The sequence below is a fragment of the Bos javanicus genome, chromosome 16 (genome assembly GCF_032452875.1).
Source record: "Bos javanicus breed banteng chromosome 16, ARS-OSU_banteng_1.0, whole genome shotgun sequence".
In the NCBI taxonomy this organism is placed as follows: domain Eukaryota; kingdom Metazoa; phylum Chordata; class Mammalia; order Artiodactyla; family Bovidae; genus Bos; species Bos javanicus.
The window spans coordinates 72,893,729-72,907,110 of record NC_083883.1 but is presented as its reverse complement, the minus strand read 5'-3'; positions in this window follow the sequence as shown (position 1 = coordinate 72,907,110).

The following is a 13,382-nucleotide window of genomic DNA, read 5'->3' as shown; positions in this document are numbered from 1 at the left end:
AAAACAAACAACCTGGGTCTTAGTGCTGGTTATGCAGTTTACATGTTGTCTAACCTGGGATGTTATTTAATCTCTCCAAGCCTCAGTTTCTTCTTATGTAATATAAGAATAACAGGTCTCATTGTTTTCATGAGGATGAGAGACAAAGTACAGAAAGTGCTTAACTTGTTGTCAGAACATAGCAGCTGCCAATAAATGGTAACTATTATTAGTCCAATGTCACAGGAGACAGTGAAAGAGGCCTGCAGTAGCCACAAAAATTAACACCTGCCTTGAAACTAAAATAGATTAGTCTGGGGCTTTAAATTCTACAGAAACCCAGACATTTCTTGGTGAGGTTTTCATAATCTGTTGTCAGCTGACACCTCCACTCATATCTAGTGCCCATGAATGAATAAAGGTGGTTACAATTCTTAAAAGAGCAGCATTGTACTGTATTCAATTTCCTTTTCCTGTTCCTCTCACCCTCCTGCTGTCCCTGAAAAAAGAAAAAGCCGCAGTTGTATTATCCTCGTAGCTAACGAAGCATTTGTGTAACCAGATGTGCCCTGCTTGCCTCCACTGAAACTGGGATGCTGGTAGAAAAGAAAAACATCCGAGCAAATGCACCTGATGTGTGGGAATGATTCTCAGAGGACACTGGGCTCTTCTAAAATCGTAGGAGTCCTGGGTTGCACATGCACTTAAGACCTTTATCTTCAGAGGGTGATTCTCAAACCTGGTTGATAGCCTCAGTATTTCCTGAGGAGCTTCTTAAAAGAACAGATTCCTAAATGCTTGGTTTAGACTGAACTGAATCAAGATCTAGTGGTTGGTGAGGAGAGAATGGGACTCTGATAGGTGTACTCTTAAAGTTCTGAGAGGCTCTAATGATCAGGGAACGGCAGATCTAATGTCATTCCCATCTAATGGTTGGATCCTCCTCTTGTGTCGGGGTGGGGTGGAGGAGAAAGCAGATGAGTGCTGTGGGAAAGTAGAACATGTTGGGATGTGAGAGACTTGATCAATGAAAGTAGATGTAAAGTGAATGAGCAGTTACTGAAATGGTTTTCTAATGAGAGGGATCAAAAACAAAGACTACATTCAAAGAGAGAAGAAACTGCTTAAGAAAGAACCTGATCGTCAGACCTCCCACTTTATTCTCATGCTGTAGCATCTGGTTTTGGTTTAGTTTAGTCACTAAGTCATGTTCAACTCTTTGCTACCCTATGGACTGTAGCCTTCCAGGCTCCTCTGTCCATGGGATTTCCCAGGCAAGAATGCTGGAGTGGGTTGCCATTTCCTTCTCCAAGGGATCTTCCCAACCCAGAGACCCAACACAGGTCTCCTGCATTGCAGGCAGACTCTTTACTGACTGAGCCACCAGGGAAATAATGACTCAACTAATTTGGATAATTTTTTTTTTCCCAGAAGAGTTAACAAAGTTGAAATAATTTACCTAAATATTTGGGATCAAAGTTTAAGCTCTTTCCCTTAGGTTTTCAAGTATTCAGAACTTTGGTACATTAATGAGAAAATTACATTTGGTAAGATAATAAATTAACTATGTTTGGAAAAACCAAGTCTCATGGACTTAAATTAGTATTAAAATGCTACAAAGTACTTTGCATTTGATTTTCTTAATTTTATCTTTTGATTTTCATTTACTTATTCAACATACTTTTTGAGTATCAATACTTGGGATACCACTGATTTAGATGTTATTAATATGAACATGAGACCCTCATGTAAGCAGAGAGGAGCAGCTGGGGTTGGAGAGAGAAAAACTAATATTTTAATGAGCACTTAGTGCCAACTTCATTTATATACAGTTCAGTTCAGTTCAGTCGCTCAGTAGTGTCTGACTCTGCGACCCCATGAATCGCAGCACACCGGGCGTCCCTGTCCATCACCAACTCCCGGAGTTCACTCAAACTCACGTCCATTGAGTCGGTGATCCCATCCAGCCATCTCATCCTCTGTCGTCCCCTTCTCCTCCTGCCCCCAATCCCTCCCAGCATCAGAGTCTTTTCCAATGAGTCAACTCTTCGCATGAGGTGGCCAAAGTACTGGAGTTTCAGCTTTAGCACCAGTCCTTCCAAAGAATACCCAGGACTGATCTCCTTTAGAATGGACTGGTTGGATCTCCTTGCAGTCCAAGGGACTCTCAAGAGTCTTCTCCAACACCACAGTTCAAAAGCATCAATTCTTCGGTTCTCAGCTTTCTTCACAGTCCAACTCTCACATCCATACATGACTACCAGAAAAACCATAGCTTGGACTAGACGGACCTTTGTTGGCAAAGTAATGTCTCTGCTTTTGAATATGCTGTCTAGGTTGGTCATAACTTTCCTTCCAAGGAGTAAGCGTCTTTTAATTTCATGGCTGCAATAACCATCTGCAGTGATTTTGGAGCCCAGAAAAATAAAGTCTGACACTGTTTCCACTGTTTCCCCATCTATTTCCCATGAAGTGATGGGACCAGATGCCATGATCTTCATTTTCTTAATGTTGAACTGTAAGCCAACTTTTTCACTCTCCTCTTTCACTTTCATCTAGAGGCTTTTTAGTTCCTCTTCACTGTCTGCCATAAGGGTGGTGTCATCTGCATATCTGAGGTTATTGATATTTCTCCCAGCAATCTTGATTCCAGCTTGTGCTTCTTTCAGCCCAGCGTTTCTCATGATGTACTCTGCCTAGAAGTTAAATAAACAGGGTGACAATATACAGCCTTGATGTACTCCTTTTCCTATTTAGAATCAGTCTGTTGTTCCATGTCCAGTTCTAACTGTTGCTTCCTGACCTGCATATAGGTTTCTCAAGAGTATTCCTATTTAATACAACAATCCAATGACATAATTTGATCACTGAGAACATTTCCTAAACGCATATTAAACAGCCCTGAAACTAGACATCTTCCAGTCCCCATGATAGCCAGTACAGAAAAGAGGAAAAAACAGCCTAACTACTTGCTTCAGGAAAATAAGACTATGAACTAACTAAAGTAGGTTAATTCCAAGATGAAAAATGCCTGCCCCACTGGGGCCACAATTCAAAGCTATTATGTCATAATTTCTGCCCATCCTCAACCAATTCTCCACCTTAAAAATCATCCAGCCTAACTCTAAATCCTTTAAATATCCTTCCTGGACCTCTCCCCTCTGAGATATTGCTAAGTCTCTGTCAAGGTGATGTTCACCCTTACCACAGTAAATCCAATATGCATAGATTTGTTTTGATCCATAGTTGTTTGTTTTTCCTAGTGGACTTCTGGAGAGTCAACAGTCAATATTACTGTTCTTTGAAGAAGACATTTGCTCAAACTCGAGCAGCTATTATGAACTTTCTCCAAGAGCCAGGTAGTAAACACAGCTGTGACTGCTGGTGAAGCTCATATTCTATCCATGGGTGTATACGTTTAGGCGTAAATGCTTAGATGAGATAAGGGACACAGATTTTTACTGTATAATCTCAGATGTTTACAAGCAAGCAACTTTCAAAGAGAAGGCAGCATTAAAAATGGCAATCCATAAACACAAGGGAAATTCAAGTCCTTAAATCAAGTCAAAATGTATTTTCTGCCATCTGCTCTTCACAGTGACACAGCATTAAATGAATAAATAAGTGACTTACAGACCATAAAAGAATTGCCTGAACAAGTCCCATTAAACAGATGCAAACAAAAAGAACTGAAATCTAGCTACTGACTGATAACAGTAATTAAAGCTCAGAATTTTGCATAGGATCCCAAGAAAATGACATAGGCCCTCCTCTGTCAGTGTTCCATGCGCTCATAATCCTAGACTTCTGAGGCATAAGTCTTTGAATGGGTATTGGAAAATATAAAATGTCAAAGAAAAATGCAAAAGTATTTAAGTTTCAGGCTTCCCAGGTAGCTCAGTGGTAAAGAACCCGCCTACCAATGAAGGAGACATGGGTTCTATCCCTGAGTTGGGAAGATCCCCTGGAGAAGGAAATGGCAAACCACTCCAGTATTCTTGCCTGAAAAAATTCCATGGACAGAGGAACCTGGTGGGTTACAAATCCATAGGGTCGGGAAAAAAAAAAAAAATCAGACACCACTTAGCGACTAAACGACAACGAATTTAAGTTTCAAATGTATTGAAGACAAAATGGAGTAAGGTAAGCTGATGCTGAGGCTGAAACTCCAGTACTTTGGCCACCTCATGCGAAGAGTTGAGTCATTGGAAAATGGAGTTTTCCAGTGTTGGGAGGGATTGGGGGCAGGAGGAGAAGGGGACGACAGAGGATGACATGGCTGGATGGCATCACGAACTTGATGCAAATGAGTTTGGGTGAACTCCAGGAGTTGTGATGGACAGGGAGGCCTGGTGTGCTGCGATTCATGGGGTCAAAAGAGTTGGACACGACTGAGCGACTGAACTGAACTGAAGTTAACAAGTTTTCTGGGACATAGGAGGTGGAGTTTGGGCAGTAGTCCCAGACAGCTTGATTAGCTCTAAAAGGAGGTAAAGGGACTTCCTTGGGGATCCAGTGACGAAGACTGCACTCCTAATGCAGGAGACCCAGGTTTGATCCCTGGTCAGAAAACTAGATCCCATATGATGCACTAAAAGTTCCCTTGCTGCAACTCAAGACCCCACACACCACAGTGAAGATCGAAGGGCCCAAGCGCCATAGCTAAAACCTGGTGCAATCAAATAAATCAATAAATGTTAAAAAAATTTTTAACTTTTTAAAAAATAAAAAGAGGTAAAGAAGAGGCCAACATCCTAAAGGCAGAGTCAAATGAAGAAAAAACAATGAGCCATTTGCCAGAAAATATCAGATACATCCTCATTATGCTGGCCAAGGGCTCCCCGCCCAGCCAGTGGGGTCTAGGACCAGAACTAAAAGCTGGGGTCAGGCCATGTTGGGTACTGACGCTCTGCCATTAAGGAGGGACCTGAGGGACACAGGCTAAAGTGAAAGAGAAAGTCTCTCAGTCGTGTCTGATTCTTTGCGACTCCATGGACTACACAGTCCATGGACTTCTCCAGGCCAGAATACTGGAGTGAACACAGGCTAAGGGATGGGATAAGCAATTTCCAGGGTTGGGAAAGTGTCTCTCAGCTCCTGGGAGTGAGCTGCACCATGCAGGCATTGTTATTAATGTGGAAGGCTGCACACTGTACTGTTGATGAATGAGTTAATAACAATAACAACAGTTGATACTTGAATGTCACACTTGTTTTGTACCAGGCACTGTTCTAAGCATTGTACACACACTAACTCATACAAGGTTCATTCTGTGAGGACCTATAAGGTAAGCACTGTTCTTATCCTTATTTTACATAGGAAGACACTGAGGTGCAGAGAGAGTAAGTGACTCATTGAGGGCTCACAGCTAGTAAACGGCAATGCCAGGATGAATCAATCAGTTAATTAACAATGAAGCCACTTGTGATGGTCCCAGTGGTAAAGAATCTATCTGCCAAGGCAGGAGACATAAGAGACACCAGCTTGAACCCTATGTCAGGAAGATCCCCTGGAGGAGGGCATGCAGCCCACTCCAGTATTCTTCCTAGGAGAATCCCACAGACAGAGGATTGATTGCCCTGGCAGGCTACAGTCCATAGGGTTGCAAAGAGTCAGACACGACTGAAGTGACTTAGCACATCTTAGCAGACAGGAACACATGCTATTTTCTACTCTACCAGTGTAGAAGTGTGCTCTACATTCAGCTGTCTACTTTAGACCCTGATAATGAGTACTCAGTTTTCCTATGAAATGTAGGCGTCTCTTCCTGCTATGTAGCATTTTGTGATTATTTATCACTTAGGAGGTACACAAGTTTCTTGCATTTTATCTCCCATTTCATTAGAACAACCTGAACTGTCCCACTCTAACTGTGCTCTTAAAATGTCTTTAGGTTAGTTGGCTAAAACTGATTTGTTTTATTCCATTCATCTTCTGAATAATATTAACGAATTTGAAGGATTAGTTCTATTTTTGAATATAAATTTTCTGTCTTGGAACAAAAAAAGGCCTTTTCTCCCTGAACCATTTGAGAATAAGTTGCCCATCTGCTGCCACATCACCCCCCACCCAATACTTCAGTGTTTATTTCCTACAAACAAGAACAGTCTCCTACAGACCCACAATATATCTGTCACAGAAAGTTAACAGACATTACACTCCCATTTAATCTCCAGACCCCAACAGTCCAATTTATGTCCTTCATAGGTGTAGTTCACCGTTAGGTACTGCATTTAGTTGTCTCTTCTCTAATCTCCTTCGGCCTAGAACAGGGCTTCAGCCTTTTCTTTCACGGCCTTGACATGCATGAAGGTTACAGGCCAGTTATTCTACAGAATGTCTCCCAACTACAGTTGTCTGGTGTTTGCTCATGATTAAACTCTGGTAATGCCTCTGTGGCAGCAATATCACGAAACAATGCTGTGGTCTTCTGACTGCATTCTATCAGGGGGTACAATCTTTACTTTTACTGAGAAAGTCAGTCTTAACCATTTGATTGTGATGTCTGCCAGACTTCTCTGCTGTAAACTTAACTCTTCTCTTTCTAATCAATGAAGAGTTCCCATAGAGGCATTGTTTCTCTTCAAATTTTATCAAAAGTTTTTATTTCATTAAACCTGCTTTTTTAAATTAAGCTGAACTTTTATTTCTAAGCTCTTCAAAGATTATAACACAAAAAGTACCCTTTAAAAAGTGCCCCAAATTAAATCAAAGTTTCATCATCAAACACCTGTGACATTAAGAATTCATTTAGGCTATAATAGTTTCACACTACTTTCTAAAAATCATTTGCAATGTTCTATAGATCACATTGTTTTAAAGACATGAAGTAACTTAGTATTTTTTTATATTTATTTTGTATTATAGTTGATTAACAATGTTGTATTAGTTTTAGGTGTATAGCAGAGTGATTCAGTTATATATATACCTGTATCTATTCTTTTTCAAATTCTTTTCTCATTTAGGTTATTACAGAGTATTGAGCAGAGTCCCCTGTACTATACAGTAAGTCCTTGTTAGTTATCTATTTTAAATATGGAGGTGTGTACAAGTCAATTCCAAACTCCCGATCTACCCCCCAGGAACCATAAGTTCATTCTCTAAGCCTATGAGTCTGTTTCTGTTTTGTAAATAAGTTTGCTTGTATCATTATTTTTATATTCTACATATAAGTGACATCATATTCGTCTTTCTCTGTCTGACTTTCATTTAATATGATAATCTTCAAGTCTATCCATGTTGCTGCAAGTGGCATTATTTCATTCTTTTTAAAGGCTGAGGAATATTCCATCTGTCAATGGACATTTGCAAATATCCCATTCTTCATCAGACTTTCCATTTAGGAATTTACATTAGCATGGGCTCATGACTACCTATTATATTCAGTGGGTACGTAGAGAAGAGATGTCATTATCTTTTTGATGGTCAAATTAATCAGTGGGATCTCCTTTAAGCTGGCTTCTGTGTTCTTTTGACATGGTCCCATCATTCCAGGACCTCTTACTCTCTGGCTTAATAGGATGTCCCATAATTTTTGACAGGGCCCTGAAATCAGTCACCTCCAAGAAGTCTTGAACTTTTACAGTAGAAAGGGGTATTTAGAAACCTGGGTGAAAAGGGTGTTCAACACTGGGGACAAAAGGAAGCAGGTACAACTACAAGGTGAACACACAATACTTATATCTACATTTAATTATATATTTATTTAATAAATTTATTATATCTATTGAAATCCATGAGTTCACACATATTCAACCATAGCCATTCAATCTAGTTTTCTCCCTTCCCATTAAACACTGAAAATCCTGACTCCTGTGTTTTCCAGATATCTTTACTTTTTTGATCAGTCCCACTGTTTTAATGGGCTTCCCTGGTAGCTCAGTGGGTAAAGAATCCACCTGCAATGCAAGAGATCCTGGCTCAGTTCCATTGCTGGGTGGGAAGATCTCCTAGAGAAGGGATAGGCTACCCACTCCTGTATTCTAGGGCTTCCCTGGTGGCTCAGATGGTAAAGAATCTGCCTGCAATGAGGGAGACCTGCAGGCAGATTCTTTACCATCTGAACCACCAGGGAAGCCCTAGAATACAGGAGTGGGTAGCCTATCCCTTCTCTAGGAGATGCCTGCAATGAGGGAGACCTAGGAGAAGGAAATGGCAACCCACTCCAGTGTTCTTGCCTTAAGAATCCCAGGGACGGGGGAGTCTGGTGGGCTGCCATCTATGGGTCACACAGAGTCGGACACGACTGAAGCGACTTAGCAGCAGCAGCAGGTTCGATTCATGGGTTGGGATGAGTCCCTGGAGGAAGGCATGGCAACCCACTCCAGTATTCTTGCCTGGACAATCCCCATCGAAGTTAGGGTTGCAAAGAGTCGGCCAGGACTGAACGACTAAGCACAGCACACAGCACCTGTTTGTAATACATCCCCCATTTCTGCGGCCCGGTCTCCCCTGCCTAACACCCTCTTTATTCTGCTCAGGCTCTGGAACGTCTTGCCAGGCTGCGCTACACTGGGCCCTTCTCACCCCGCCCGACTCCCACACTCCCCTCTGGGATGCCCTGCACGTGAATGCCCCCCTCACCCAGATCTGCTGTAACACAGCGTGGCTCCCAAACATAAAGAGCTCTTAAGGCGCTCTGGATCCCTTGGGGATCAAGTCCAGAGCTGCTAAATGGGCTCTGGTTCCACCCTCCCACCCACGCCCTGCACCTCTTCTTTCTGCAGCACCTCATGGTTTTACAGCCGATCTCTTCAGCGAACAGAAGGGAAACCAACTGATACATTTTCAAATGCTATTTAAATACACGGAAATTGTTCAGAAGAAAAGGAAATCACTAGAAATGTTTGTTTAAAACTGGTACGAAAAGATATTAAGCAATTCAAAGCAATGTTTTTTTTAATGAAAAGAGTTATAACCGTAAAGAAAATGTTAATTTCCTGTGAATATTTTATGTCAACCAATGTTTTAAAAATGTATCAGTCACATATGATTGATATTTGCATGATCCCTGGGAAGAGTACTCAAAAGTAGTAGCAGGAGTTCCACAAAATCATGTATGATTGATACATTTTTAAAACATTGGTTGACATAAAATCTTCATGCAAAATAAACAGTTTTTTCATGGTTATAACTGTTTTCATTAAAAAACAAACAACAAACATTGCTTTGAATTGCTAGTATCTTTCTAGCAACTGCCATCTCTGGGGTCGCACAGATTCGGATATGACTGAAGCGATTTAGCAGCAGCAGCAGATTAAGAGGAGTCCCTGCAAGTGTACAGGGGCTTTCCAGGTGGCGTTAGTGCTGAAGAACCCTCTTGCCAATGCAGGAGACATGAGAGATGTGTGTTTGATCCCTGGGTCCAGAAGATCCCCTGGAGGAAGAAATGGCAACCCACTCCAGTATTCTTGCCTGGAGAATCCCATGGACATAGTAGCCTGGCCAGGCTGCAGTCCATAGGGTCACAAAGAGTCAGACAGGACTGAAGTGACTTAGCACAATAGAACAATGGGAAGAGTACAAATGGAGACTCACATATCAATAGAGAAAACATTTGAAAGTTATAAACCACATTAACAAACTTTCGGCTAAAATATGTTCTATCCTCTCAACTTGACAAATTACCTTTCATAATAACAAAAAAATGCTTAATGTCTAAAACTATGTTTTCATATGATCAAAAGTCAGCTAAATATCTAAAGCAACTGAATTTACTGCTGGACATGTCTGGGTGTTGATGAGCCAGTGATTACCAATGAAACAAAGCAAAGGCATACACAATTCATTAATTACATTGTTGTATGAGATTTACTTTTCTAGTTTTTATTCTAGCAAAACCACTAATTATGGGGTTATGACCAAGATTTTCACATAATTTGTTTCTATTCTACATTATTCCAAATTATATGATCTCTCTTGAACAACAGAAATTCTTGTATAAGTTTTGGGTTTTGTTTCTTTTTTACTAATTCCAATTTGGAGAAACTTTGCTGAGGTAACAGCACCTGAAATAAAATCTCTAAAGCATTATTTAGATTCAGAAACAAATCAGGAACTTTACATATCAAGTTCAAACATGACAAACTTTTAATATAGATGTAAATAAATGTATTAAAAATTTATAGGACAAATTATTATAATTCTAAATATTATAAGGTAATTTAATTTCATCATATAAATTATCATACAATATTTTACCATCTCTTAAAAATCAATATCTATATCCAAGCCTTTATGCAAAGATATGTTATATCATATCTAGACTTACATATATAAGAATGTTTAAGAATAATATGGATCATTTTAAAAATTTTTATTATTTATCTGGCTGTGCCAGGTCTTAGCTGTGGCACACAGGATCTTTAGTCTTCATTGTCGCATGTGAGAGCTAGTTCCCTGATCAGGCATCAAACCCAGGCCCCCTGTGTTAGGAGCATGGAGTCAGCCACTGGGCCACCAGGGAAGTTTCATCATGTGAATCATTAATATTACAAAATGTTTCTCAGGTGCCATGTTCAATTGTTGTGAGCAAGAAAGTGGATGATAGGCAGTATTGGGATATGAAAATTTATTGTACAAAATTGTATTGTATTCCTATTATCTGAGAGTTGATTTTTTTTTCCTCTTAGCTCCTACTTTTACTGTTCAAATCATTCCCTCAGAAATAGTGTTTGATGCTGATATCAGCAGTAGCACCATCTGTCACCTTTACCACTCTCAGATATGGTCACCTTTTATTTTAAGGACATTAAGCAAGTTAGTCTTGCGTGGGGGAGGGGGGCAGGTGCTGTTTGCGTTATAGGTCATGCTCTGCCACAGCTCAGAACAAATCACAATACATACTTCCCATGGGTTATTTAACGCATGTATATTTGTGTGTGTGTGATAACTGGAACCCTTTGAAGCAGAGGGTCCGTGGCAGAGTCTCCTTTGCGGGAGTCTAAGGACAGTGATGCTATACTCCCTACCGTGCATTAAGTGCTGTGTAAAATAAAAAATGAAATTGTAAGACATGACATATGTCTTCTTAAGAGTCTGAAATCTAACTATGGAGGAGGAGAGTACTAGGATTCATAATGAACAAACAGAGTAAGACAGAAGTTGCCCCCATGTCCAGAAGGATGAAGCACTTTGTACCTACACACCTGCAGTATCCCCATGAGTCCAAGGCTACCCCCACGGGCAGAGGCTGTCTCATGAGGCCTGGAGTCTTGCAGAGCATCTGGTACAAAATCAGTACACAAAAAAACACCAGGAATTCCCTGGCAGTCCAGTGGTTAGGACTTAGCACTGCCTAGGGACTGGGTTCAATCCCTGATTGCGGAACTAAGATTCCACAAGTCACATGATGTGGCCAAAAGCGAAAACAAACCTATTGAAGATGAAAGAAAGGAGCATACAGCCCCTAAAATAATGAGTTCAAGCCTCTGACACCTTAGAAATAAATCCTTCTCACCCTGATTTCCCCCTCCACTTCTATCTCTTTCTATCTGCCCTCTTAATTCATCTTGTCCCCATAAAGGCATATTCTTAGAAGTTAATCTTATCTGCTTCCTTAGGTTTGACTCCAATGCACACTTGATATTTTTTCTCCCATTTGATGTTCTTTTAATTAATATTTACTTCGAGAGTATTGTATATACTTATGTACAAATTTAACTATTAAACTGACATAAGGTAATTTTTCCTCTGCATCCTATGTGATTTCTTTTCCTGATTTCACTTCTGTTCATGAAGTTTCTGACAAAGAAATGAGTCATAATAACCCTTAACTTTGTTAAGATGCTTTTACAACAAAGTAACATTCTTCCCTGGTGACTCAGCGGTAAAGAATCCACCTGCTAATGCAGGACACCCAGGTTCAATCCCTGGGTGGGGAAGATCCCCTGGAGAAGGGCATGGCACCCCACTCCAGTACTGCCCGGGAAATCTCATGGACAGAGGAGCCTGATGGGCTACAGTCCTTGGGTCGCAAAAGAGTTGGGCATGACTTAGTGACTAAACAACAACAAGGACAATGAACACTCTTGAGGTGACTTTGTAGACCCATTAAAAAAGGGAAGTGTTAATCACGCCTAGTAAGGAAGAGAAAATAAATAGCTATACACAGAAGAACTGTACAAAAAAGATCTTCACAACCCAGATAATCACGATGATATGATCACTCATCTAGAGCCAGACATCCTGAAATGTGAAGTCAAGTGGGCCTTAGAAAGCATCACTACGAACAAAGCTAGTGGAGGGGATGGAATTCCAGTTGAGCTATTCCAAATCCTGAAAGATGATGCTGTGAAAGTGCTGCACTCAATATGCCAGCAAATTTGGAAAACTCAGCAGTGGCCACAGGACTGGAAAAGGTCAGTTTTCATTCCAATCCCAAAGAAAGGCAATGCCAAAGAATGCTCAAACTACCGCACAATTGCGCTCATCTCACATGCTAGTAAAGTAATGCTCAAAATTCTCCAAGCCAGGCTTCAGCAATATGTGAACCATGAACTTCCTGATGTTCAATCTGGTTTTAGAAAAGGCAGAGGAACCAGAGACCAAATTGCCAACATCTGCTAGATCATGGAAAAAGCAAGAGAGTTCCAGAAAAACATCTATTTCTGCTTTATTGACCATGCCAAAGCCTTTGACTGTGTGGATCACAATAAACTGTGGAAAATTCAGAAAGAGATGGGAATACCAGACCACCTGACCTGTCTCTTGAGAAATTTGTATGCAGGTCAGGAAGCAACAGTTAGAACTGGACATGGAACAACAGACTGGTTCCAAATAGGAAAAGGAGTATGTCAAGGCTGTATATTATCACCCTGCTTGTTTAACTTATATGCAGAGTACATCATGAAAAACGCTGGACTGGAAGAAACACAAGCTGGAATCAAGATTGCTGGGAGAAATATCAATAACCTCAGATATGCAGATGACACCACCCTTGTGGCAGAAAGTGAAGAGGAACTAAAAAGCCTCTTGATGAAAGTGAAAGTGGAGAGTGAAAAAGTTGGCTTAAAGCTCAACATTCAGAAAATGAAGATCAAGGCATCCGGTCCCATCACTTCATGGGAAATAGATGGGGTAACAGTGGAAACAGTGTCAGACTTTACTTTTTTGGGCTCCAAAATCACTGCAGATGGTGACTGCAGCCATGAAATTAAAAGACGCTTACTCCTTAGAAGGAAAGTTATGTCCAACCTAGATAGCATATTCAGAAGCAGAGACATTACTTTGCCAACAAAGGTCCATCTAATCAAGGCTATGGTTTTTCCTGTGGTCATGTATGGATGTGAGAGTTGGACTGTGAAGAAAGCTGAGTGCCAAAGAATTGATGCTTTTGAACTGTGGTGTTGGAGAAGACTCTTGAGAGTCCCTTGGACTGCAAGGAGATCCAACCAGTCCATTCT